This window comes from Felis catus, chromosome A2 (genome assembly GCF_018350175.1).
Source record: "Felis catus isolate Fca126 chromosome A2, F.catus_Fca126_mat1.0, whole genome shotgun sequence".
Classification (NCBI taxonomy): Eukaryota; Metazoa; Chordata; class Mammalia; order Carnivora; family Felidae; genus Felis; species Felis catus.
In genome coordinates, this window is record NC_058369.1 from 149,418,228 (window position 1) to 149,445,579 (window position 27,352).

A 27,352-nucleotide genomic window follows, 5' to 3' on the forward strand; every position below is an offset into this window, starting at 1 on the left:
AATAATTGAGCTGAATTCCAAGCAAGAAAGCAGATCAAGGTTTTCAAAGAATAATTTTGCTAGGACCTATGAAGCAAGTCACCTTTAAAACATGCCAAAAGTAGTTGCTTAAATACATTTAAGACTCTAATCACAGAGGTCTTTGATGAACTTTTCCCACTTTAAATACATCAAAGTAAGTAAAGAGAGTAGAGAAAGCCATTAGAAAATCATTATAATAAACACCAACATTGATCTACTTCTGTCTCCTTTGGAACCTTCCCTCCCCTTGTTTTAAGCTATTCAGGTGGGCTTTATCTAGTGAAGTAATCAGACTCTCCAGGCCATCAAAGAAGAAATGTAAGTGATGGGGGGGAAAAAAAACTTTTTTGAGATTTCAAGGATACTGATCTGTACTGTGAGGACCCAGTTTTTGGTTCTGACTTTCAAGTTGAACCTTTTTGATGGTAAACAGCCTCCTGCTTATGTCTGTGTGTTTTGGCTTAAAAAAAAATCAATCTCTGAGAAAATGGGCTTCCTTTCAGCCCCGTCTCCTCTGATGATTGATGTTAATTCAGGAAGCTGCTGACCCAAGAAAAAAGAATTGTTTGTGCTGTTGTTTTGAATAAATAAACTTACGAAGAATCAATGGCTGTAGCTTCGAGAAATTAGGTGGTCGAGAGCATAAAGTCTCTTTCCATTGTGTCTCTCATGTAAATAAGGCTTATAAAGGGCATTTCAGCTCCAGATATCTTTTTGAATGATGGAGGTTTGCTACAAAGGGGAATTGTCCTTTAATTTAAAAAGAAGTGTTCTATCTGTAGTGAGGAAAGTTCGTGTTTGTAACAGAACAGGACACCTACTAATTCCTACAAAGAATTCCAAACTGGCAGTAGCAAAGTGAGTGTCCCCGTCACGGGCCTTAGCTCACATTCAGGATTGTTTGCTTTGGGACCTCAGTCTTCCCACTGCGGTTCAGAGAAACATTTCGGAAGGACTTTGGAACGTTTTATTTTGTTTGAAAATTCAAAGGCTATGTGGTCTGCCAGCCCCAAACAGTTAACCCGGGTGATTTTCGGATCCTGCTGGCTGTTTATCCACTGACCGTACGTGAATGCTTCTGCTTTGCCGCATCACGATTTCCTTGACCTAAACCACACCACCAAGCGTTGGGGTCACGGAGGGAGGGTGACATCACCTACGATGTCTGTTCTTCAGGCAAAAATGTGGTTCACTGGGTTCCTGGCCATGAGACTCCCAGTCCACGTTATAGGCCGTCCACGACATTTGAAAATAGAAAGACAGCCTTGCTCTCTATTACCTTTTATTTTGGTACCACCTACTCAGCAATGTCTAGTAAAGAATGTGCTTCGCTTCTAAGATGATCTAATCCACAGTTTCAGCCAAACCAGCACAGATTTATGTTAGAAATACATGCAGAGTTAGGGGCGCCTGAGTGGCTCAGTCGGTTAAGCCTCCGACTTCGGCTCAGGTCATGATCTCACGGTTCGTGGGATCGAGCCCTGCGTTGGGCTCCACCGTGACAGTGCATGGAGCTAGCTTCTGATTCTGATTCTCTCTCTCCTCCTCTCTCCCTCTCTGTTCCTCCCCTGCTCACGCTTGCTCTCTCTCATATAAATAAACTTAAAAGAAATTTTTTTAAATATGTGCAGAGTTAGAACTTAGCATCACCATACTAATTACAGCCTTATAAATTGCAAAAAAACATAAAAATCAAGCGATAGTGTGGAAGCTAAGTAAGTTATGGTATTTTCAGGTAATGTACTATTATACAGCCATGAAGTCAGTTTCTTAATCTGTAGAATGGAGAGAATAGTACCCTCCCCATAGGACTGAGATGCAGACTAAATGAGTTCACATATGTGAAGCACTTCAAATAGTGACTGGCATGTAAATATCATAGAGCTGTTTGCTGTTTTTATTAGTGGTATGTTAAAATTTTACACACGAAGAGCTTTTGTTAGCAAAGAGAAGTATGTATGTTTCAAGTAAATACAAAATTATGGACATAATGAGATCTTAACTATGTAAAATACTTTTAGGAGGTAATATAACAAATAATGAATATAGTTATCCCTGAGTGTTACTTTTTCCCTTTTAGTATTTCATTTTTTCTATATTTTAATATTTTCATCAGATGAGCATATGTTCTATGATGGGGGAAAAAATGTGATTTTAGAAAGTGTCAAGTGTCCAAAAATGCATTTTGTCGAAAAGAAATGATCTGATACATCCAAGTCTGCTCAGGCAATTCAGATTAAATAAAAAGAGTGAATATCTACCTAGTTTCAAGTCCTGACCCTACCACTTACTAGATAGTTGGTCATAGGTAAACTGTTTAAACCCTAAAAGTCTCATCTGTAAAAGAGAAATAAGGTCATTTTTTTCCACTTATCTGATAATGTGATTGAAAGGGTTGCATGAGGAAATGTATATGGACGTGCTTTACAAATATTATCTCACAGTATACAAAATATTCTATCTAGGCTTTGTTTTCTAGATTTAAATGGTAGGGACTTTCAGGTGTAAATGGTATTAACTAAAGAGATTTACTGATATTTTTAACAAAAAATGAATGACGTATGACTCAACAGTGGAAAATGGGTTTACCTAAGACTGTATCTTAGACTTAAGCCTAAACTGTATTCCACACTGGGATTTAGATATCTGTGAAGTACTGATTGGGTAGCCCAGAGTCCAGTTCATTTTATGGGAAGAAAATCAGATAGACATTCTTAGGTCATTAAACAATACTCTTGATTTAGAAGGAGACTGGCCATTCTATGCACACCCAGCTCCACCCTCAAAACCCTAATTGTCTCCTAGACTATCCCTCTTCCCTTGTTTTCTGTTATTCAAATGTAGTCTTTAGTAGGGTGAGTTAATCCCAATGAGTGTGCATGCCTATGTATGCCCCCCCCTGCTGTTTGGACAGTGAAATCCGGCAGTGCTGGTGTTGAGCAACGAAAGTCGCACTGTCTTGTAGGTTTATGACTATAGCATGAACTTGGGGATCTGCTTTCACCTGTAATGATACTGGGACATGTCCATCATTCTCAGGTTCAGTTTATTTGTTTATTAAGTAGAGGATTCTTGGGAACGTCAAAGGAAATGGTATCTGTAAAAAATGGCTTTTGGAAACACCTAAATTACAGAAACAGGATATTTGTATAGCCTCAAAGTATCTCTCCCAAAGTGTTTATTACCATGGACGTTTTAACCTAAGTCCACAGATGCCTTGACACTCCTCCCCCCAAAAGATAAAACCTAATTCCCCTGCCCTAGAGTGTGGGCTGGACCTTGTGACAAACCCCTGGAAAGGGAAAGAGAGGAACTTTATAGTAGAGAAACCTGACAGACACCCGCCTTGCATGTGATCAAAGTTTACATCACCAGCAATAAGACCTATTGATATCATGTATCCCCTGATGTGATAAGATGAGGAAGGCACTTCACCTCTGGGGTGGTCCTCCCCGAAATCCATAACCACCTTCTAATCCTGCGAAAACATCAAAGGAACAACATAACTGGTGAGCCCTCCTCAGAAGTTTTGAAATCATGAAAGACAAAGCCTGGGAACTGTCATAGGTTGGAGGAGACTAAGACGTGATGATTAAATTCAATGTGGCATCAAGGAGTAGACCCTGAAACAGAAAAAGGACATTAGTGGAAAAACCGGGGACATCAGAAAGTAGTCTGTAGTGGAGTTAATAGTATTGTACCAATGTTAACTTAGTTTTAGTAATGGCACCCTTGTTAAAATACGGGGAAGTGGGTGAAGGGCCCACGGAACTCTCCATACTGTACTTGCAGCTCCTCCAGAAGTGAACAATTTCTTCAAGATTAAATGTTAAAAAAAGAAAAAGAAACTTACTACTCGGGAAGTAACACACAGGTGTATAACTTAATTCGAAAGAAATGGTATGCTGTGCACTATATTCAGTTGTATTTAATAGAATCTGTATAATCTGTGTAATTAAAAATTTGATTCATCTGGGGTGCCAGGATGGCTCCGTCAGTTAAGCATCGAACTCTTGGTTTTGGCTCAGGTCATGGTCTCACGGTTTGGTGAGTTCAGGCCCCGCGTCGGGCTCGGCTCGGTCAGTGTGGAGCCTGCCTGGGATTCTCTCTCTTTCTCCCTCCCTCTGCTCCTCCCCCACTCATGCTGTCTCTGTCTCTCTCAAATAAATAAATAAGCTTTAAAGATTTTTGATTATCCTGATGAAATTTTTGACTTACTACCTTTTGTTACCATTTTAGAGCAATCCTATCATACATTTTCATTGGGCTGTTTTCTCTGCTGGCACATCAGCTCTTGTATACGTCCTTTATTCTGATGGTCATTTTTAAATATGCACAGTAACAGACACTTTCCCTTTACTGTGGAGAAGGAATGCTATATCAAAATGGCTGAAATGGAAGCTCGCGAGAAACTTAAAACTTTGCAAGTTGGTTAAATGATGTAGAAGTCAGGAAAATAAGTGAGTCTGTTAAGCATGATAACAGCCATGCTATTAGAATAGTTAATTGTGGGATATCACAAATCTAGCGCTGTTTTCAACACTTGATAGCTATGCATTTATTTCATCCTTACAATGAAAGCTTACAACCTATGAGGTACTCTTAAAGTTCTCAAGGTGAAGAACTTGACACCTCGAGAGGTGTCACCCTATTTCTGAGAATCCATATGCTAGGTTCATGCCATGACATGTACTAAAGAAACACCCAGGTTACCCTGCGTGGCTTTCCAGAAGAGAAGCATCCCCCGAGCAATGGCGAAGGCCACTTTTCTCATGCACACATTGTAATTTCATTGCCTGCTAGTTCCGAACCAGATGTTAAGTCGTGTTTGCCATCAGACCCTTTTACCACCTCCTAGGGGCCGAGGCCGTCAGTCAGAATGACTCAAAAGCTACACCTGCTGGGTCCCAGAGCACATTATATTCTCCAGCACCAATACGTGCTTTTGAAGGAGAGGAGTTGGTCCACACATGGCAAAGGCATGTATGGATTTCCTTTCTGTGCCAACACCATGAAATGCCTTTCTTTAAACAAGTCCGTGTCCTGATTTTTCAAAGACTTTATCATTCTATGAAAGGGGAAAAAGTGTGAAGACCTGATTGAAAGACTGCCCTTCCCGCTTTGATTTTTCTGAGCACCATGGCTCTCTTGAATGCCATCTCTCCTCTTCTTTTACTCCGGTCTTTCTTCGTGGGGCCTCGCTTCTCCTTCCCTGTGTGTTTGTATTACATGGCTCATTCCAGCTGACACGTTTTGTTAGTGTTCACAGACAGATGAGAAGGAGTAAAATCACTGTGAGTGTTGTTTCTCATTCTTTTAGGTCAACGGGCTTACTTTCAGCGATGGCGCTCCTCGATTGCTCTGCTTGGGGCATAATTGATCAGTATCAAGTTGGCAGCATATTCTACATCTGGCTTGTTAATTTAACTCACCGCGTGCCGACTTCATAGCGGTGTTGGCTTCTCTCTTAGGGCTCAGTATGTAACATACGTATTAAGCTGTCAAGAGGCTGGCAAGGCAAGAATGAATGGTTTATAACTTACTCATCTGAGCCATTATAAGTAATATCTGTGGCTTTTGCATCAGACTAAAACACATGGTGATAATTACTCTCTCACTGATCGTTAAATATTGTTTAAGGTTAGAATAATTTTAAGTAGAATCCTCATTTGAAAGCCCTACCTCTAATATGGCTTTATGGTCTCTGCACAGCACATAATTACCAAGTTTTGGGGCATTTGCGAGATTCTAGGCATTCTTTAATCAAGAAAAGCAATTTTGCCAGTTTTGTTAAAACAGCTGTCACTTTATGATACGTCCACTAGTGGGGAAAAAAAATGAGGTGGTATATATTAGCATCAAATATGAAAAGCTGGTGAATATTTTACCTACAAATGTCCACCTCCAAAATACAGGGATATAAAAGAAAATACCTAGAAAACAGAAATTCCACCCATTTTTCAAAATTATTGTTAAACCATGGCATATTAAGCAAATGATCACCCTGTGCTCCCGGGTTTCTTTATATGCATTTAGCAAGCTGTCCTGGATCATTTATAAAGAAAGTCACAAAATCACATTTGCTATTTTAAAGATGTATTACTCGGGGCGCCTGGGTGGCTCAGTCGGTTAAGCGGCCGACTTCAGCTCAGGTCATGATCTCACGGTCCGTGAGTTCGAGCCCCGCGTCGGGCTCTGTGCCGACAGCTCAGAGCCTGGAGCCTGTTTCAGATTCTGTGTCTCCCTCTCACTCTGACCCTCCCCCGTTCATGCTCTGTCTCTCTCTGTCTCAAAAATAAATAAATGTTTAAAAAAAAAAAAAAGATGTATTACTCTGCCAACATAATCCGTACGGTTTATCCAAGTAGTTGAGACACCTCCGCTTAACCAAAACTTTAACAGATGCTACTTAGCACAGATGTGATGAACTTGTAAGAGACTGGTCACAGCTCAGAAAAGACGCCTCTAGATGTCATCTCCTTCTTTTGCCTTTGATAGGACTGCATGTAAACTGTGATACAGTGTTTTACAAATGAAAGGTAAAGTATTAATCCTTCATGATAATTTATTATATCAAAATTAATTAATTAATTAAAATGTGTTTAAAATGCCAGAAAGCATTATTCTTTGGATTTTAATGCACTTCTGTAACTTTGTGAAAGATGAAAAAGTGATGGTTTCATTATACTGTTTATAAGCTTGATCGACTTACAAAGACCAAGCATTTCAGTCCAAAACTACCACATTCTTACTTGATTTTCAACTTTAAGGATTGGTAGTTTGAAAAATGCCACATTACCTCAACTTTTTAACGACTGGGTTTGATGAAGGAGAAAAGATTTTGCATAATACAAGACATTTGTGGGTCCTAGGTTAAAGGAAATGGGGAAGAAAAATTATTCGAAATGACCACATAAAAACAAAATGAAGGGGCTTTGATTTCTGGCAAGGTTGAGAGCTAAAAAGTCTGGAAAATTTCCCAGTATGAAACAGTTAGAAATGCTGGATGTAATGTAATAAAGGTCCTTTCAAATGTATTGCTGACCTTGTTAGTAAGAGGTCTCCTGGGGACGAAAATAAAGAGAAAACCAAAAACCAGAGCAGTAAAGCTAATACCGATATTGCAGCTGCTTGGGGCATTTGTCAGTCTCAGTAACCAGGAGGCTTGAGTTTTAACAGCTGCATCACTACTGGAGACAGGACCTTGGGCCTGCACAAGAAGGGATTTTAGAATTAAAACCACCATATGAAGCACAGAATTTTTGAACAGTTATAACTTTAGTAAAAGAGTAGAATAGAAAAAAAAAAAAAATCCACTTAGCAGTGAAGAGAAATGACGAGGAAATTTGTCCTGGCAAAGCAAACAATTCTTCTCTGGAAGGATATGCTGTGAATTCAGACCTCAGTTCTGTCCATAGATAAAATTGCCTAACACATGAATTCACAACCTGAAATTATGGAAGTACACAGGGGAAATGTAACCATGATCTAGAGTCAAGCAGAAACAATAAGCAGTTGAATTAGTTCCTAATAATTTTAGAAATGGGATTAGTAGTTACGGAATACAAAACAGATGTGTTTCAAATATTTAAAAACTAAAATTTGCATCAAAAACATAAAAGAATAAGATGCTGGCAAAATAAAACTCTAGGCAGTCTTGATAAAGAACCAAAAGGACCTCTAGGAGTGAAAATTCTAATCTTTGCCTTAAGAATTTAGTTCATGGTTTAAACATCAGATTAGACACACGAGAGAATTAGCAAACCACAGACAAATCTGAAGAAACTACTTAAAAGTAATGAATAAAGACAAAATATTTAGAAAATATGAAAGAGAAGTTAGAATATGTAGGCTGCAGTGACACTTTTACAAAGGACTACGAATTTTTTAAAAATTTTTTTTAATGCTTATTTTTAAGAGAGATAGTGCAAGTGGGCGAGGGGCAGAGAGCGAGGGAGACACAGAATCCGAAGCAGGTTCCAGGCTCTGCGCTGTCAGCACAGAGCCCGCTGCAGGGCTTGAACTGTGAGAGCTTGACCTGAGCCAAAGTCGGACGCTTAACTGACTGAGCCACCTAGGCACTCCAGGGACCACCAGTTCTTTGATGCCCTTCCTATCTTGAGATGGAGTCCATGCCCTTGAAACCGGGCAGATTTGTGACTGGACCAAGAGTATGGTGTAAATATTATATAATTTCTGAAGCTAAGTCATAAAAGTCTATACAACTTCTACCTTGTTGGCTAGAATGATTGTTCTTGGAACCCTGAGCTGACATGAAAGAAATCCATTAAATTACTGTGAGCCTCTGATGTTTTGAGGAATACCAAACCATTCAGAGCCCAGTCCTAGCTCTTGAGGTCACTCCTAGTTGTTTGAGTGTTCCCATCCGAGGTCCCAGACATCACGGAACAAACACATTCCATCCGTGCTCTGCCCTATTAGAATTCTTGACCCACAAATAGTGGTTGTTACTAAGTTTTGCAGCGAGTTTTTACACAGCTATAGGTAAATGGAACAGATAAGACGAGAAGTTCAAACATACATCAAGAGAGTTTTGAAAGAAGATAATAGAATGGGAAAGAGGCAATAGCTAAGGAAATAGAAACTGAGAAATTTCTAGAATTGATAAATGACAAAAACCCTTGGATCCCAGAAGCATAATGAATTCCAAACAGGAAAGATAAAAGAGACCATACTTTAATGCAGCAAAATACTATGGAACATTAAAGTCAAAGATAATACGTTAAAAGCAAATGGAGAGAAAATAAAAATAGATTACTTAGCAATGAAGTACAACCTGCATCAGTAAGTATAGTTAAAACCTGGAAACATTCTGTTAATTGACAGAAGGATTAATAAATATATTGTGATACGCTACAACAATAAAAAGCTACCCATGCTACCCAGTAATAAAAAATGGTTGAACAGGAACTGTGTACCTCAACAGGAATCAATCTCCCAAACATAATGTTGGAAGAAGAATATAATATGATGGCATTTAGGTAAAGTTTAAATGTGAGAAACTGTACATATGTCTCTGTGTATTCTTTCGTAGTCCATGTGTATATAAAATATAAAGACATAGTTCAGAAGGATAAACATTAAAGTCAGTATAGTGGTCACTACTAGGGGTGAGAGAAGGAAGAGGAATGTGATTGGAGAGGACTCCACTCGAGGCTTGAATGTTTTATTTGTTATTATTATTTTTAATGTTTATTTATTTTAGAGAGAGAGAGTGAGAGACAGAGTGCGAGCAGGGGAGGGGCAGAGAGAGAGAGGGAGACAGAATCCGAAGCAGGCTCGGGGCTCTGAGCTGTCAGCACAGAGCCCAACACGGGGCTCGAACTCAAACACCGTGAGATCGTAACCTAAGCCAAAGTCAGACACTTCACCGACTGAGCCACCCAGGCACCCCAAATGTTTTATTTTTTTACCTGGGTAGCAGCTGCATGAGTACTCATTATTCTTTGTACTTGTATGTCTGAAGATTTTATAATAGAATTTTGAACGGGAATAGGAAGATTTAATGAATAGGGTGAAAAGGAAGCTATATGACTTCTTGAAGGAAATACGTGCTTAGTGTGAAAAGATTTGGAGAATAGAAATCATGTGAATCCTATTGTCACAGGAGGGTGGGAGAGACACTGGTCCTTGTCTCACAGAGTCGAAGAATTAATCTCACGGACAACAGAGAGTGAGCAAAGTGATAGAGTCTGTTGAGAGAAAGTGTAAAGCTTTCAGGAGTGAGAGGGGTCCCGACTGGGTAGCCAGCAAGGACTTTTTATTGGGACCTTATCAGAAGGTTTGTGAGACTTGATGCATGGCATCTAGCTCGGGCAGGTCAGGAACACGTTTATCTCATCCTCCTTTCTTCCCAAACTCTGCTGCCACTGACTCTTCCTCAGCCTCCCCCCTGCAGCTGCAGCCTGACTCCCTGAAGGTCCCTTACCTCTCCCTGCCTAATGTTAACCCTTTCCCTATTCACTGTTTACCTTTTGGGTTAAGTAAATAGTTAAACACATAGAAGAAAGATCAAAGCAGATCTGGCATGAAATCAGTTCTACCTGACCGAGACATTTTTGAGCCTTGGCAAGTGGGGGTTGATGAACCGGTGGAGGGGAGGAAGTAAAATAGGAGATTCGGAACCTTATGGCTGAAGTCTAGGAATTGTTTATGAATGGAAGGTGTTGTTTGATAATGAACAAGGTAGAATTTGGACTTCTATATCGTTAGTGATACCACTGAAACATCTTTATACTCTTAAAAATCCTCTGATCTTTCTGAATATTTATAATAAATACCGTGCCCCATTTTGATGAAGGTGACTATTTTTCATTACTCAAACACGTGTCAGTCACTGTGATTTGTCAACCATAAATGAAGTCCTTGTAAGTAAGAATGAATGGGAAAGAGGGGGATGTGCATGGGTGGGACTAGAGAAAGGCAGGTGAGAAGCAAAATACTCACTGATTTTTAAATTGTTAAGAATACTGGTTCCGAGGCCATTAACGCCATTTTCTTCTTTCCAATGGTAATTTGGTCAAATGGAGAAGCATGAGTTATGGGAAGACAGTTTACTTGGAGATTTAACTTGATTTTTAAACCCTTTGGCAAAACTTTTGCTCAGTCTTTTAGTTGGATCTTTTCTTTGCAAATAGAGACTCCTTCAGATTATTGCCAAGTGTTATGGCAAGTATGTGATGTACTCGGGAGTTATTAAAAAATACAGGGGAATCACAGGAATGGTAGTAAACATTATAAAGCTGAGTAGAAGAAGAAAATAGAATCTGAATGATAGCTGGCCCACAAATACTCATCTTCCAGTAAATGATTCAGCTGACTTTCATGTTTGCCTTCCCTACTGTGGTTTTATGTTCTCACAATTTGGATTCTTTTAAAAATTGGACTTCTACATCATGATGCTTCAATTGCTTTTTTCTCTACCTCATTTCAATTTTTAGCTTTATATGAGTAAGCATATGATCTTGGCTTCTAGCCAGACTTCGAATCAGCTGCCGTGGGTCCACTTAGCTGTAGAACAAGGTCTCTAGTCTGACCCCATCAACAGGGACTTTATTATATGTGGACTAGATGAACTCAGTGATGGTGACAGTTACTTGGTCTCATTTTTACGCCCAGCAGTGTACCATCAGCAGAGTGTGATTTCCACCTAATCAGCTAGTACAAGCAAAGATTTGACGGGGTTACCACAGTTTTGATAAGTCTGTAGGCAAAGAATTATTACTAAGTTTAATATCTGGTACAAAGTTAACGTTACTAAGTTTAATGTTTGGCTTTCTCTAGTAACCTTATTGTTTCATATGTTTTGATTCTAAATTTCTACAATGGTATTTGCCCCTCTCTAGTGCCTCTTAGAACCTGTGTTCCCCACACCTCATGACCTGATTATTAATACAAGTACTAACCTTTCTCCAAACTAGTTAGTTCTTTAATCTGGCCTTAAAATAAATTCAAGCAATTGTTCATTATATTTTAGCTTACCTATTACTAATCAGTTGCCGAGAAATGTAACTTAAAGAAAGCACCTACTGGATAAAGGTATTTGTTCGGCATAAATATTTGCATCAAATCTTAAAATACTAGTGTATGAATCTAGGAAATGATGTGTGTGTACAGGCATATGTAAAATTTATTTTTAACAGTAGGCTTAGAGGACATGTTTGCCTTGAAGCACTCTTAAAGTAGTTGGTCTAGAGTAGAACTCTTTAGCATTGCTTTATATGCCATTGAACTCAGACTTAGAATCATGATTGAGACACCCCATAACGCAAATAGAAATGTCCTGAGGTCATTGTGTAATTTTATAGGGCTCTTCACCAAAGCCCAGAAGAAAGTAGTAAATTATATTAGCATGATTAACTCCAAAAGAGCTGGCCTTTTTGGGAAGCCAGCTGAAAATCGAATTCTGTGTGTAGGCACACAGTGTATAGAATAGGCATTATATGGTGTACATATCTACATGCATTTTTCCTTTGATCAACACAGCGTTTAATTAACTGGAATGAAGTCTTCCACAAAATGACAATATGTCTTGAAAAAAATGGCACCAATAAAACAATACCTTGAAGCTTTCTACTCTGAGTCCCAGTGGATTAGTGATTTCACTTTACATTTGAAATGACAGTATAGTGGTGATTATTGCTCCTTTGGGACGGATAAGAAAAGAAATGGTGCCCAGTTTTATTAGTCATTAGTATTCTCTGTTATAAGTGATATGGGAAGCTCTGAAACTGGAAGAACATGGCCTGAATATATTTTTTTAAACAAGTAAATTATCTTTCAGTATTAGTAAAAACGTAGTTTGTCTGCCTTAGAAAAAGAAAACCTTCAAACATAATTTAGCTTGTCTGTCATTTTAAACACTTCTGAAGACATAGCCCCATGGTCCAGGCCCATTTTTCTTTGTCAGGAGATGGTTCGTTGGTTCCTGGGTGAAAGTTTTGACATTTATGCTACATTCTGAGTACTTGAGAAACCAAAGGGTGCCAGTTATTCTGGGATTAAATACTGGTGTCTCCTCTGTCAGTCAGACATTTGCAGTATTCTGTGTATGGTCTGAAATCGTTGAAATGCCCTCTTTCCTTACATATTTTTATTATGATACTATTGATTACCATTCTTGTTAGATTTCTCTTTGTTACTAGTCATCTTTATAGTGTCTTCCATATGCAGTCCAGTCTTTCTCATCCCCACATTTATTGCTGGATGGATTAAGAAATCCATTCCTGAAACTATGTTTTGATCTCCAAGCAAAACAGCCTACTCCTCCAGCTGTATCTTGGTAAGTAATCCTCGCAGTGGAGCGATTGCGCGGAACCATGCTGAAAGTCCTTTCCCTGACCATTTTCGGCTTCTTCCTTGAGTGTTCATCCAGTTCCCCTCCCATCTCTCAACTCTCAACACATACAAAGTAAGGGAAACTGAGCAATCTCATGGCCCCAATCTTCACATACCTGCCCAGTCATGACAGCTTTGAAGTAATAAAGATTTTTATTCCTGATTTTCTTGAAGGGGAGAAGAGTCACTTTTTAAAATTCATCTGAAAGCCAAACGTTATAAAAATCTTTTTTTTTTTCCTTATTAACACAGTATTTATTTGTCTTCCCTCTGTCAAACCCTGAGTCAAGAATTTTCCCCAGGCTGCCTGGCAGTGGGAGGGAGGTATTCCAAAAGGAACACACAGGGCAGATGAGACACTGGGGAAAGACCTATGGGAAGTGGAGACAGCTCTGTCACATGGCGAAGAGGATGAGAAAGGCCACCATCATGCAAAAGAGTCCCGTGGCCTCCGGGAGGGCAAAGCCCAGATGACATAGGAGAAGAGCTGTTCAGGCAGGGGCTCCTGGCATAACCAATGATGAGGCTCCCAAACACAGTCCCAGTTCCAGCCCTGGAGCCAGCCACCCCTACCGTGGCAGCCCCAGCCCCAGTGCACTTGGCTGCTGTGTCCTGTCCCTTGAAATGGCGCTGGTTCGGAAGCTGCGGCTGGGAATACGTGAGGTCAGGGGGTGTGGGACTGCCAAGCTGCCAAGGCTCCATCTGTCAGTGTCTCCAGTGGTTTTAGCGACACTGCAGACAGTGATGGGCTCAGCAGCTGGGAGGTGCTCCTGACCAAGAAGGGGCGGAGACTAACTTTGCACTGAGGGGCTTTGGCCGGAGAGTAGTTCCCAGTGCAGAGAAGACGGGGCGGAGGGGGGATCCTGTTCAGATAGCTCTTCCTAACACCCTTCAAGCGTTTTCCAGCAGCCCCTGGTCATCTCTCTTTCTTAAAAATCCGTGTTTCTTAATATTGTCAATGACTTAATCACATTGATTAAGCATTTGCTTTGTGTCAGACGATGCGCTAACCACATTATAGGCATTATTTTTACTTTGCCCAAGCGGCCTTATGCGATATGCTCTCTTGATATCTTTGTTGTTTTGGAAGGGGAAATCGAGGTTCAGGGACTTTGAGTTACATACCCCTCATTACACAATAAGGAAGTCATGGAACCCTGGTTCAAACCCAGGCAGTCTGATCTGATTCCAGAAGTTGCTCTCTTGATGGTCATATGCACTGAAATCAGTAAAACTGTGTAATGCTGCCTGTGTCCGCACACTGAGGATAGAAAGAAAGATGGCCATACTCAACTCGGTCTCAGTAGCCTCCAAAAAAGAAAGGCTATTAAAAAAAGGTGGGGGGGGGGGCGTCTATTAGAGGAAGGGAGAAGCAGGATAGCAAAACACTAAGACTTTAGAGAAGAAATTATTTTCGAGCAAAGTTTCAGTAGGTGTGGACAGATTGTGTAGCCTGGCTCAAGGCTGAAGAGAAAAGGGGAGTGGTCCTGAGAGGGTGACCCCTGTACCAGTGCCGTCTCATCTCTTGGGAAGTTGTTAGAAATGCAAACTCTCAGTCCCACCCAGACCCGTGGAATCCGAAACACTAGAGGTCAGGCCCGGGATTTTGCTTTGTTGCAAATCCTTACAGGTGATCCTGATATGTGTTCAATTTTGAGAGTCATTGTAAATGCTCAGGTGAGAACACAAGACTTATTTCAAGAATTTGAATATTATTTTCACTTCTCTTCCTTGCAACCAGAAGGAATAGATCTGGGTCTGATTCCACCTTGCCTGTCTCTGGTCCAATAGTATTTGCAAAGAGAAGCAGTTGACAATATATTCTCTTTTTATTTATTTTTAGTTAAAAAAGTACACTTTATGGATAGCAGGAGTCAATGTTTTACCCTCAAAGAGTTGAGCCTCTTTTCAACTAACCTATCAGTCTTGAAAAACTTACTGTTGTTGCCATTATTTAATGTCTGGGTCAAAACCAAACCATTGACAGCTTAAGTCATTGTTGATCCTTGTTAAACTAACAGTGACTGATGTCCATTAAATGTCTACTCATTTTAGAAGTTTGACATGCAGGGGTGCCTGGATGGCTCGGTTGGTTAAGCGTTGGACTCTTGATTTCGCCTCAGGTCAGATCAAGCCCTGCATCAGGCTCTGTTCTGGGCGTGAAGCCTGCTCTCTCTCCCCCTTCCCCCATGTCTAGAATTGACATGCAATTCTAGAAGTTCTGAATTACGCTTATCTGAGCAACTAATGTTGTGCATCACATCCTGTTATAGTAAAAGCCAAAGGCCTGTCCAGATTCATTTATTATAGTGAAATATGACTGTAGTAAGGATGGCTTGAAATAATACTGTCTTATATGAAGATTAACATATGGTTGGTGTATTCTCCACATTTCAGAGATTATCTGTGCTGTTTCTCAGGTCATTAAAAAGCAAATATAGTACTGATTATGGATCATTTAAGCATGACATTATAAATGTAAAACAAATTAATAGTCCCCCTTACATTTTGGTCTTTTTTTTTTTTCTTTATAATCTCTTGCGTTTTTTATTGTTGTAGTTGACATTGAAGTGACATAATTTACTGATTTCTTGAAATTAACTGCTTTTGAACAGCACATTAATCCCCCTCTCCTTTTTACTGTGTTTCTATTATATTTATTACAGTTATATTTTAACTTACTTGTTTGCATGTTTTCGAATCTGAAGGCAGAAAATCTTGTTGGTGTCCCATGCCTAGGGCATAATTACTGGATTCCTTTTTTTCTTTTTAAGTCGCGTCACAAATGGTCCAGTCAGTCGACCCTATGCAATATATACATTTAATAAACATTCACTGAGCACCAACTTTTTGTGTTAATTGCTTTAGGAAACATTCTAAGCACTGACTGGCCTGTACTTGGCTGCATAAGTATTAGTACCTCTGGGCCCCATCCCTAATGATTCAGACACTACAGGTTAAAGACTGGGACCTGAGAAGCTAGTATTTGAAAGCTCCCAAGGTAATTCTAGTGTTCTCTTAGGGCTGAATGATAAAGAGATGGTCCTTTCCCTAGACTGGTTAGTCTTCTTCCTTATCTTTTCTGTTACTCTTTATCTCTGTTCTCATTCATAGAAACAAGCGAAGTAAAATAGGAAGATGATGGCTTATGTTAATGCTACAGAAGTGGAAGGCACCTTCACAGATTATCTTACTTAACTGCTACAGTTTTTCTGTGAGGTAAATACTATTATTTGCATAATTTTTTTCATAAAGCACCGAAGGTTACAAAATCTTACACAAGGTCATGCATCTAGTTAGTTCTACAGCATGGGTTTTAAAACCCAGAGGCGTGTAACTCAGGAGCCCACGTTCTTTTCCCCTAACATAACCAGCACTACCATACAATGGAAATTAGTTGTTTTATAAACGTGCCATGCTAAACTGCATATATGTGTTCAGTTTTAAGAACAAAGAAAAATGCAAATAAGTCGAATGCTTCATTAAAAAGAGTTCAAATGCTCTAGGAAAAAAGAGGATGAAGTTGATTTTATGTTTGTGGCCTTTGATTTTATTTTTTTCCCCTGTGCTCTGTGTATTTGTGCCTTTTCAGGAAAAGAATGCCTTCGGCTATTTTTTTTTTATTCAGTGTGTATAGTTTTAAGTAGTGATTTCATTTTTGAGTTGAAACTACTAATATGAAAGGCAATGCATAGGGGTATTGTACAACTTTATTTTTTAGCACTATACATTATATATCTTTTCAACTCGTGAAAAGAGCTACCAACATTTAGTGGGCATGTTACTCTGTACCAGGATCTAATGTCTTGGTTTTTTATTTACGTCAAGTATGTTGGCTATTGTTTTTCTCCCTTAAGGGTTTTTAAGGCCATGTATTTAGATTTTGCATAGAATGTTAAAGTTTGGAGGCCGATGGTTAATTTATTTGTGCGTGTCCTGTGTCTATAATATGGAAATTAAAAATAGGGTCATGATAATAACTTAGTCAATAAGAGTAGTAGGCATGTGTTTTACCAGTATGATGCCATGAATATATTATTTCTTATAAAGGTATGCAGTAACCTTGAGGTTGCTTTTGAAAAGTACTGTTACTGTTAATTAGTATCAACATTCACCTTTTTAGAGCCACACGATATGATGCAAATGTTTGCAAGGGTGAAATCTTAACACACACTAAACAGGCCAGTGTGAACTATATTTACAGAGGATTATATTTACATTTAGACTATTCAGAGATTCATATTCTTAAACTCCTCTGTGTCTTTGGGATGCCCTTGGCCTTAACCCCTCGTGCAAATTTATGATCAGCCTTCAGATCCACTCCTCAGTAGAGTTTTGCCTGCCTGACCCTTTTTATGCTGAATCAGTGATTAGGTGCATCACTTCCTGTAGAGATTTATCTGAACGTGTGTCTTCTTTACTACTGTGAGATGTAAGGACCATCTGTAGGTGCTCTAGCAGAGTCTAAAGTATTGCACATTCTCTAAATGTTTGATTTTGACTTAATGAATAAAGTTTATTACTTGCTGTTGTAATGGAGAACGTACTAGAGCAATTGATTTTTCGTTATAGTTGTGAGATACATAATGTGACTCTTATTTTTAGGAAAACTGAGTTCCAGAGTAACTAAAAAGCTTGTTAGAGTCGTATAGAAGGTTCCTTAAATTTAGTCTGACACTGTAATCATTTGTCTTTCAATCCTATGTACTTTTCAGTAAAACAGCATTTGCCAAACTGTTCCAAAAGACGCTAGTGCCCCAGGAAATGTAGCTGGAGTCATGGCCGGTAAGGGACAAGACAGAACTTATCGGGGGGAAACCCTTGCTTAAATAAAATCTAGTAGTTTTTTTTTTTGGGGGGGGGGATTGGTTTTTTTTTAAACTCCAGGACTTTTCTGAACTATAATGTACTGAAGTGCAGAGTGCCAGAAAGATTCATATAACACAGAGTATTTTACGAAGTTACGTGTTAACCCCATCTTTAAATTTACTCTTCTCTTGAGAGACTATTTTTTTTTTAAAGATACAGTTTAGAGAAGCTGCACTAAATGAATTCTGTATGATGTTGATTCAAGTTCTTTATATCAAAGTCATCTTGACTTTGTGTGTGAACAAAAGAAATTGAAAGATATTGGTTGTGGACTAGTGTTTTCCTGGATTTGTCTCTGATTTACTCTCTGAGTTTTGCAAATTCCAAAAGTGCAGGAAATCATTTCCATTTATTCATTAATAAAGAGGTTTTCTGGGGAAGACACATGTTAAAATACCCAACCTTGGAATTTGTGATTTTTGAGCCTGTAAGTCTATTGTTTTGCTAATAGGTCCTAGTCAACATGTATATGCCAGATAATATTACAACAAATAACAATGGACAATCCACATTCATTTATTTTACTGAATTTATGTTTTATTTCCTGAAGTAGGTTGGCTTGGTAATTGTTTTTTATATGGAGACTTAGTTATCCAATGTGGTCCAAGGAACATTGCAGGGACCACTCTATGTTGTAGTTTATTTGTTAATAAAGGGAAAAAAAACAGAGTTCTTCTCTGCTATTAAATATCATCTTGATAGTATCTGTTTTAAGAAAATTCAACTGATTGGGGTGCCTGGGTGGCGCAGTCGGTTAAGCGTCCGACTTCAGCCAGGTCACGATCTCGCGGTCCGTGAGTTCGAGCCCCGCGTCGGGCTCTGGGCTGATGGCTCGGAGCCTGGAGCCTGTTTCAGATTCTGTGTCTCCCTCTCTCTCTGCCCCTCCCCCGTTCATGCTCTGTCTCTCTCTGTCCCAAAAATAAATAAACGTTGAAAAAAAAAAAAGAAAAGAAAATTCAACTGATCAAATTCAAATCCTAGGCTTAACGTGAATTAAAGTTTAATTACAAGAGGGCAGTTAGAGGTAGTTGTGATTTCAGAAGGAAATCTCCAAAAGCTAATAGAGATTGTGGTTTTGGGGAGAGAATCCACAACACTAGTTGTAAAGAGAAAAGAACCCATTAGTGTCCAGGGTAATGAGTGTAAGGGACTATTACTGCCATCACTATATGGAATTCGTGATGGTAGAAGGGACAATTGAGTTTTTAGGGTTTCCTCCAGGGACTAAGTAACTTAATTTGGTTAAATGTAGTCTGGAAAAAAAAACATCCGCACAAAATAAATATTGTGACTTTGAGATTGAGAATACCTGGCCTGTTTGAACTTGAAAAGGAAAGGGAAGCTCCAGCTGTGAATTAGTGTGGAAGCAGTGTGACAAGGGACAACAGCCTCCGCCATTTTCAAGCTTAATGATCTTGCATAGCTCACTGTCTATATTCACTTAAGAGGAAGTGGACTACGACTATAATTCTGATTGTAACCTAGGAGCGTGAAAGAAAGTAAAGTAAATATGTCTGCAGCTGATTTTTTAGATGACGTAAAGGGTACCTGGGTGGCTTAGTTGGTTGAGTATTGGACTTCGGCTCAGGTATAATCTCACGGTTGTGAGTTCAAGCCCCACATCAGTCTCACTGCTGTAAGTGTGGAGCCCACTTTGGATCCTCTGGGCCCCTCTCTCTGCCCCTCCCCTGCTTGCGCTCTCTCAAAAATATTTTTTAAAAAGAGAAAGAAAGAAAGAAAGAAAGAAAGAAAGAAAGATCGATCATAGGACTGATTTTTTTTTTTTTTTTAGTAAATATTCCAGATCTGATCATCTAATTGAATTTTATCCATGAAACTCCTTAGATTATTTTTTTAATATAAAAAACTCTACCAGGGCACCTCGGTGACTCAGTAGGTTAACTGTTCCACTCTTAATTTTGGCTCTGGTCATGATCTCAAGGTCATGGGATCGTGCCCTGTGTCGGGCTCAGCATGGAGCCTGCTTAAGATTGTCTCTCTCTCTCTCTGCCAATTTCCAGTGCATGTACTCATGTGCGCTCTCGCTCTCTCTCTCTCTCTCAAAAAAAAAAGGCCACCCTTGCTCCAAACATTTCTTTTTAAGTTTATGTATTTATTTTGATAGAGAGAGAGAGCAGGAAGGGCAGAGAGAGAGGGAGAGAATCCCAAGGGGGCTCCGCACCATCAGCGCAGAGATGGATGTGAGTCTTGAACTCACGAATGAGCTGAAACCAAGAGCTGGACGCTTAACCAACTGAGCCTCCCCGATGCCCCTAAACATTTTTTTTTAATCTTCCTTTGGAATTACCTTACAGAAAATGTAAGGACCCAAAGGTTAAGTACAATTGCTTTATATATCTTCATATATGTTATATATACTTACATATAGTCTGTGTGTATGTACACATGCACACATATTTTTATAACGCCAAATGAAAGTACCTAATTTGTTCACTTTTATATTCATTAGAGGTTTAAATGTTTTTAAATGATCCAAAAAATCTGTAATAGACAAAGATATGTAACAACTTCACTTTTTTTTAATGTTTATTTTTGAGAGAGAGAGCGTACATGCATGGGAGGGGCAGAAAGAGAGGGAGACAGAATCCGAAGCAGGCTCTGAGCTGTCAGCGCAAAGCCCAGCGTGGGGCTCGAACACATGAACCATGAGATCTTGTCCTCAGCCAAGTTCGATGCTGTACTGACTGAACCACCCAGGCACACCACCATTTCATTTTTAAAGGCAGTTTCTGAAGTAGAATAGTTTTAACAGTGTCAGTACCTCTGAGGTTAATATCTAATATCCATAGGCAAGTATTTTGAACGACTTTTATTTGGATGTTTACATTATCGTATTTTTTTTTTAAAAATAGCAATTATCTGGGCCACCTGAGTGACTCAGTTGGTTGAGCGTTCGACTTCGGCTCCGGTCATGATCTCACGGTTCGTGGGTTTGAGCCCCTTGCCGGGCTCTGTCCTAACAGTTCAGAGCCTGGAGCATGTTTACGATTCTGTGTCTCTCTTTGCCCACCCCTAGCCCCTCCTTTGATGCTCGCAGGCAGGCGCACGCACTCTCTCCCCTTCAAAAATAAACATTGAAAAAATTTTTTAAAAAACAGCAATTATAGCATATTCTTACTTGGTGAAAGAAACAGGATAGATAGGCAGGGAGTTTGTGAATAAAATGCAGAGATGGGTATCAATGAAAATAAACAGTATGTTAAATTGGCAAGTGGTATTCCATCAAAGGGTTAAAAATACCTAGCAAGTCTTAATTTGCCGAATTCTTAATTCGTCGAATTCTTCTGAGTAATTAAAATTAAAATATAGTCCTAAACTTCAGAAAATTTCCATTATTCGCATAACTCTTATCCTCCAAAAGACCTGAGCAGAATATAATAGCACTGCATAATTCACAATCTCTGATAGGATCATCTGAATTGGAGCTGAGTTGAAGCATAGTATCACCTTAAAGATTTTAATGAAATTGAATATTAACACAATTAAACAAGATCAACCAGATCAGAAGCTAACAATCAGATCATTTTAGGCACTGTTAAAGAGCTTGCTTCCACTGGGGGCTTTGCTGTGCGAATTGCTCATGTGCTGTATTTGTGTATTAAACCATATTTTCTACCAGACCGCATTTAGGTAGAAGTTCCGCTGCATTTATAGCTTTAAAAGTGGTTCAAGTTTTTTTTAAAGACAAAAGTATAGTATTCACTTGGCCTTTCTGATAACGTGTTAATGGACTTCCCTCCCATCCAATTTGAATCGTCACTTGATGACCATCCTGTGGATGTATGCATGATGCATGCAGATTTCTATGTGAAAAATTACACATGTGTGTACCTTTTTATTTTATTCGTTCCATTAGCCTCAATATAATTAAATTATTATGATGAAAACATCCAGTTAAGCCATTTCCAGCATGGTACCTTTATAAGAATTTATAAAGTATATGTACTTTATAAGAATTTACAAATTTGATTGATCAGTTACAAATGCCTACTGCAAAGGTAATAGACACACATATGTATATTTGTATTTGTGTGTACATGTATACAACTATACAGACTCCTAGGTCAACATTGAACGTAGGTTTTGGTTGCCTACTAAGTGTACAGATCAGCACTCTCCAAGAGAGAGATAATATGAGCCACGTTAGGAAAAAAAAAAAAGGGTAAAGAAACAGGTGAAATAAATTTAATAATATTTTATTTCACCCAACACATCCAAAATGTGATTTTGTTAATCTTAAAAAATAAAACTGCCAGTTATTTTATCAGCAAAAATGGGTTTATTTCGGAATACCAGAGAATTGCAATCGGAGACGAGCAAGCCATGTCAAAACCAGAGGCAATTCCAGAAAACCAAGGAAGGGTACAGAGAAGAGGGGGGAGTTGGGAAGGCTGTTACAAACAAAAAGCCCATTGGAGTGCCAAGTATCCTTGTTTTTCCCGTGGCTGAGTTGTGAAGGTCTCTCCTTGACTGGGCTGTTGCTGGGGGAGAAGGAGAGCCTTTCTTCTGCCTGCTGGGAGAGTGAAGTCTGCCCAAGGTCCTTCTCTTCCTGTGTGCGCCCCCTGCCGGTCTCCATTCGAAATGAGACTTCCTTTCATTAATTTTCCACAATTTCCACCTGTAATTAATATAAAAATCACAAGATATTTTACATTCTTCTTTTCATGCTAAATCTTAGAAACCCGGTGTGTATTTGACACTTAGAGCACATCTCAGTTTAGGCTGCCCACATTTGACTTCACAGCTGCACGTGGCTTTTGTCGCCACTGTATCGGACCACGCAGTCACGTCCGCGTCTACGCCCAGCGTGAGGGGCAAGGAGGGTCGGGATTTTGAGAACAATGCAGTTAGGATGAAATCAGAGATCATTTAACAGTTTCTCCAGTAATCGCTGCTTCCTTACTATAGAAAGTTCAAAAACAAGAAAACAAAACACAGGGTAGGGAAAAAAAAAATAGCTTTCTAAATACACGTGGACGCAAAGACTACCTGCCAAAGAGCTGCCTGAATTATTTTTCTTTGCTGACAGAAGCCACATTTTCCAAATTCAGAGTAAGAACCACAGAAAGCTCCAGTCCTTGCTGATTCCTTCTCAGGTTGGGGAAGAAAAGTCTTCCTGCCTCCCCGTTGGAGCCATCAGCAGCTTTCATGAACATTCCTGTTGGGGAGGGCTGCCCCCCCCCCCCAGTAGCTCTGAGGGGAGATGTGGGGTTATGTGAGTAATCCGCTTCTCAAAAGAGATTGCAAACAGAAGATTCTGCAACTTTAGACTCTTAGGCCCAATTCATATGAATATGAAAGGGGGTGTCTTAGTCCCTAGACTGGGCAGCTTAGGAAACAAATTTATTTCCCACTGTTGTGGACGTCGGAAGTCCGAGGTCACCATGGTACCAACCTGGTTGAGTTCTGGTGGTGAGTTCCCTTGGTTTACAGGTGGCCCACCTTCTTGCTGTGTCCTTACATGGTGGAGAGGACGCGCTGATGTCTCTTACTCTGCGTAAACGAACCCTGATTCCATCGGGATGCTCCATTACCATGACCTTATCTAAGTTTAACTACCTCCCAAAGACCCCACCTCCAAATAACCATCACATTGGGCTTCAGTGTGCAAATTCTCGGGGGGCGGGGGGGGGGGGACACAAACATTCAGTTCATCACAGAGGGACTGCTTTCGTATCTCAGGTGTTCACTGTCTCCATTTCTGGTAAAAAACAAAACAAATCAGTTCTTACACTAGTTTGTGTGTACATACTCAGTGGCCTTTTCCTACCTGTTTTTTTTTTTTTTTTCTTAAACTGACAAAAAATTGAAGCCAAGACACTCATTTAGCATATAATTAATTGTCAGGTGCTTTGATAGAAATCAACTTATACTGGTGATTAGTTAAGAAAATGACAAAAAACATGGGGCGCCTGGGTGGCTCAGTCGGTTAAGCGTCCGACTTCGGCTCAGGTCAGGATCTCACGGTTTCTGAGTTCAAGCCCCACAACGGGCTCTGTGCTGACAGCTCAGAGTCTGGAGCCTGCTTTGGATTCTGTGTCTCCCTCTCGCTCTCTGCCCTTCTCCTACTTGCACCGTCTCTCTCTCTCTCTCTCAAAAATAAATAAACATTAAAAAAAATTTTTTTTAAATGACAAGACACTTGTTAAGTAGAAACAAAGAAAAAGAGAGTTGACAATGGTATACCAATTAATTCGATTACATTTCCTATTTTAGATTATAGAAATCTGTTCATTTTTCCCCCTCAACTCTCAAATGCTTATTTCTGAAAAATGTATGTTACCATTTTTGTTTCTGACAGATACAAGGACTTGAAATTTTGAAATTCTGCTTATCTTAAGTGACAGTGGACAATTACTTAGATAATGGAATAATAAAAATGGTACTTGAAATTTGCATGGTGCTTTACAGTTCATATTATTTGTAAAGTGCTTTTTTGAAATCCTCAAGATAGAACCTAATGAAAACCCTCAGATTTCGAGAACTTTTGAGCCTGGGCCACCCAGCTGTCAGCCAAGATAAGTCCTGCTTCTGACTTAGAAAACCCTTAGCTCTTCTATTAGAATGCAGCTGACTTTCCTGATTTACAAGAATTATAGGAAAAAGAAGACAGAAAAGTAGAATATGTGGTCAGTACGGGAAAAAGAAATTCTTCATAAGTGACTTACAGACTAAAATGAATGATTAGCTTGAAGCTCAGATTCAGTTGAAAATAAAGTTTGGGAAAGAACATCTATTCCGGTTGGCTACATAGGGCCATACTGATTGAAAGGGTTCCGTAACTTATCTAGTCCTAATAAGAATTTCTTTGTCACTGAAAAAGAGGAACTGACTTGAATTGATGTTGTCTCAAGGAAAAAAGCAACCAGTGTGTTTATTCACTAAATATTTATTGAGCATGTATTATGTTCTGGAGAACAAAGACAGGAATGTCCGCCATCATGGAGCTTCAATTCTGGTGGAAGAGAAGTTTCTATTTCACTGAAGGCACTCTGCTGAGTATTTGATACTCTCAAAAGTCCTACCATGACCGTTCAGCCTCTAGCATTATCCTGTTTCCAATTTAAAGATGAAGAAACTGAGTCTCAGTAAGTTGCTCAATATTGCACAACCAGTGAGCCCCAGGAATGGTAATTAAACTTTGTTCTGTCTGACCCCTTTACCCAGTGGTTCCACTACTATTCTGTCTCCCAGGTCACCCTCTTTATGAGAGTACCTTTCCAAATGTCAGCATTTAATAATGTTAGAACCTTGTAAGTCTGCTCATCCTTTAGTTGCTTTTATTCAAAGCAATCATTTTGTAGTATTGGGCTTAGCTTTATCTTCAGAAGAAATTACATGTGATGTGTCTAGTCTATTTGGTTGCACAAATGACTGCTTCCCCTCAGTAACAACAGGACGGTTCTTAATGGGCTCTATCTTCAGGATGTGATTCTGATAAGCAGTTGCCTCTTTAATAGCATAGTCTGTCATAGCAAAGGACAGCCCATTATAATCAGGCAGCGTCCGCCAAGGTTGACTCTGGTGGCCGTACGATAGAAATAGATTTTGTGAAGGAACAGAATTCAGGAGGTGATGTCAAGAGAAAAACATAAAATAGAAAGGAGGCAAGACAGAGCCACACTTCCTGATCGGCTACAGTGAAACGTGTTGCATGCTGATGATCCCCAGCAGCTTGTTGTTGGGTTCTGCCCTAGCACGTAGAGCTGTTACCTGGATAATCATCTTCTTTCTTAGCAGATTAGGGTTTTGACTACGTGCGGCCCAAGGGAGGGGGCGTAGTCATGTTTAGAATGTGTTTGGCCGAATCTCAGACTTTACCTACTGGAGGATTACATCTCTTGGTTGCCTGTGTGAGCTTAGCGTTGTGTTTAAGATTTCCCGGGATGCAGTCATCACTACCATCATGTGTTTTCTATTTCCTTTTTCAGGGAGGTGTGAGATCCTAGTGTCAGGGTAAAGAAGCTGGGGCTCTCTAGCCTGATTTCCTTGGTGCCACTCTCTTCCTGGCTCTGAAACCTTGGGCAGATGACTTAGGGCTCAATCTCTCCATTTCTTCATCTGTAGAATGGGGACAGCAATAGAACCCACTTGATAGGAGTTTTGTGAGTGAAGCACTTAGACCAATACGTAGCCCCTGGTACATGCTACATGTATTAGGGGACTGTTATTATAATGGTGGCTATTATTACAGATGTGTTATCATGCTACACGTAAATCGGCCACCATTATTTTCTTAGCATCAAATGGCAGGTGAGCAAGAACACTGACCTTTAGATTCTTAGCACTTTGCCTATGAATGTTGACAATTTTGTATCAGCCCTGGGAGACCTTGTGAATTTAACAAAACAGTGCGTGGGGTAGTTGTCAGGCATCTAGGACACAATATGTGCTATTTTAGGCAGTTGAGTCTGCTGTAACAAAAATGCCATAGGTGGCCGACAGCAGCAATTTATTTCTCAGAGTTCTGGAGGCTGGAAGTCCAAGATCAAGGTGCCAGCAGATCTGTGTCTGGTGAGGACCTGTTTCTTGATTTGCAGGTGGCCGCTCTCTTGCTGTGTCTTTGCCTGCTGGAGAGAGATCATCTCTCTCCTGACTCATAATGGCCCTCACCTCGTTCATGAGGGCTCTACCTTCATGACTCCATTACTTTGGGAGGTCCCCACCTCCAAATGCCATCACACTGGGGCTTCTCAGGACTTCAACATGAGTTTTAGGGGGACATAGCATTCAGTCCATAGCACTTGGGGAGAAGCACGGTAGCAACCGCACATGGGTAATGGTGAGGCTCACATCTCAGATTGGGGTGGCCCTCAGGAATATGCTCATCTCCTCTGCATCGGATCTTGTAAGGTGCCTTCCTGTGTCTTCCCTCTCATTCACAGCCCTGCAGCAGTACAGTTGCTGTGGCTCATGTTGTAGGTGGGGATTTCTCAGAGTGGCGAGCTGAGTTGGAGATGAAAACCAGTTGGGATATAAACTGGTGGTTGCAGATATGAAATGCTACTATATGAGACCTTTCTGTAACCCCAGCTATGTTTACTGTACAATCAGACAAAGAAGCGAATTCCAGAGCAGTTGCTACTGACTTCCTCTTTGTTTTGCTTTAACACTATTGCCACGTGCTTTTTATTTTCCTTTTTGTAAGTAATCCTAAATCAGATAACCATGTCACGTTAGCCTGAAAGTTAAGCTACGTCAGGCTTAATTCTATCAACGGCAAAAAACAAAAACGAAGAAGGAGGAGAAGAAAAGGAAAAGCCATCACCACCAAGATATCAAACATTTTACAAAATGAATGACGGGCAGGGATAAATTTAGCACAGGGATAAATTTAGTGGAGTCGGTGGGGGGTGGGTGGGGAGCGAGGTACGACGTGCCATACCGTCCCCATAGAACAACAGCAGTAGAAAATAAGCTATATCATTTTTTACTGACTTCTTCTTTTGGTGATTGAGGCATTTCGTTGCACAACCAGGAAAATAATAGGTTACTCTCACAATGGGAGAAGTTTAACAAATGCTCAATCATTCACCTACATCATCACTGTCGTTGGCGAGAGCTTTACTGTATGATATTGATG

At 39.9% G+C, this 27,352-nt stretch overlaps 1 protein-coding gene and 1 pseudogene across 2 annotated transcripts in view; one reads left to right on the forward strand and one right to left on the reverse strand.

Annotated features, from left to right (window-relative positions):
* Window positions 1-27,352, forward strand: part of EXOC4 (exocyst complex component 4) — a 750,068-nt gene that overhangs the window by 396,277 nt on the left and 326,439 nt on the right. The window lies entirely within an intron of this gene.
* The window catches only part of LOC123381363, a 42,226-nt pseudogene continuing 28,148 nt past the window's right edge, over window positions 13,275-27,352 (reverse strand).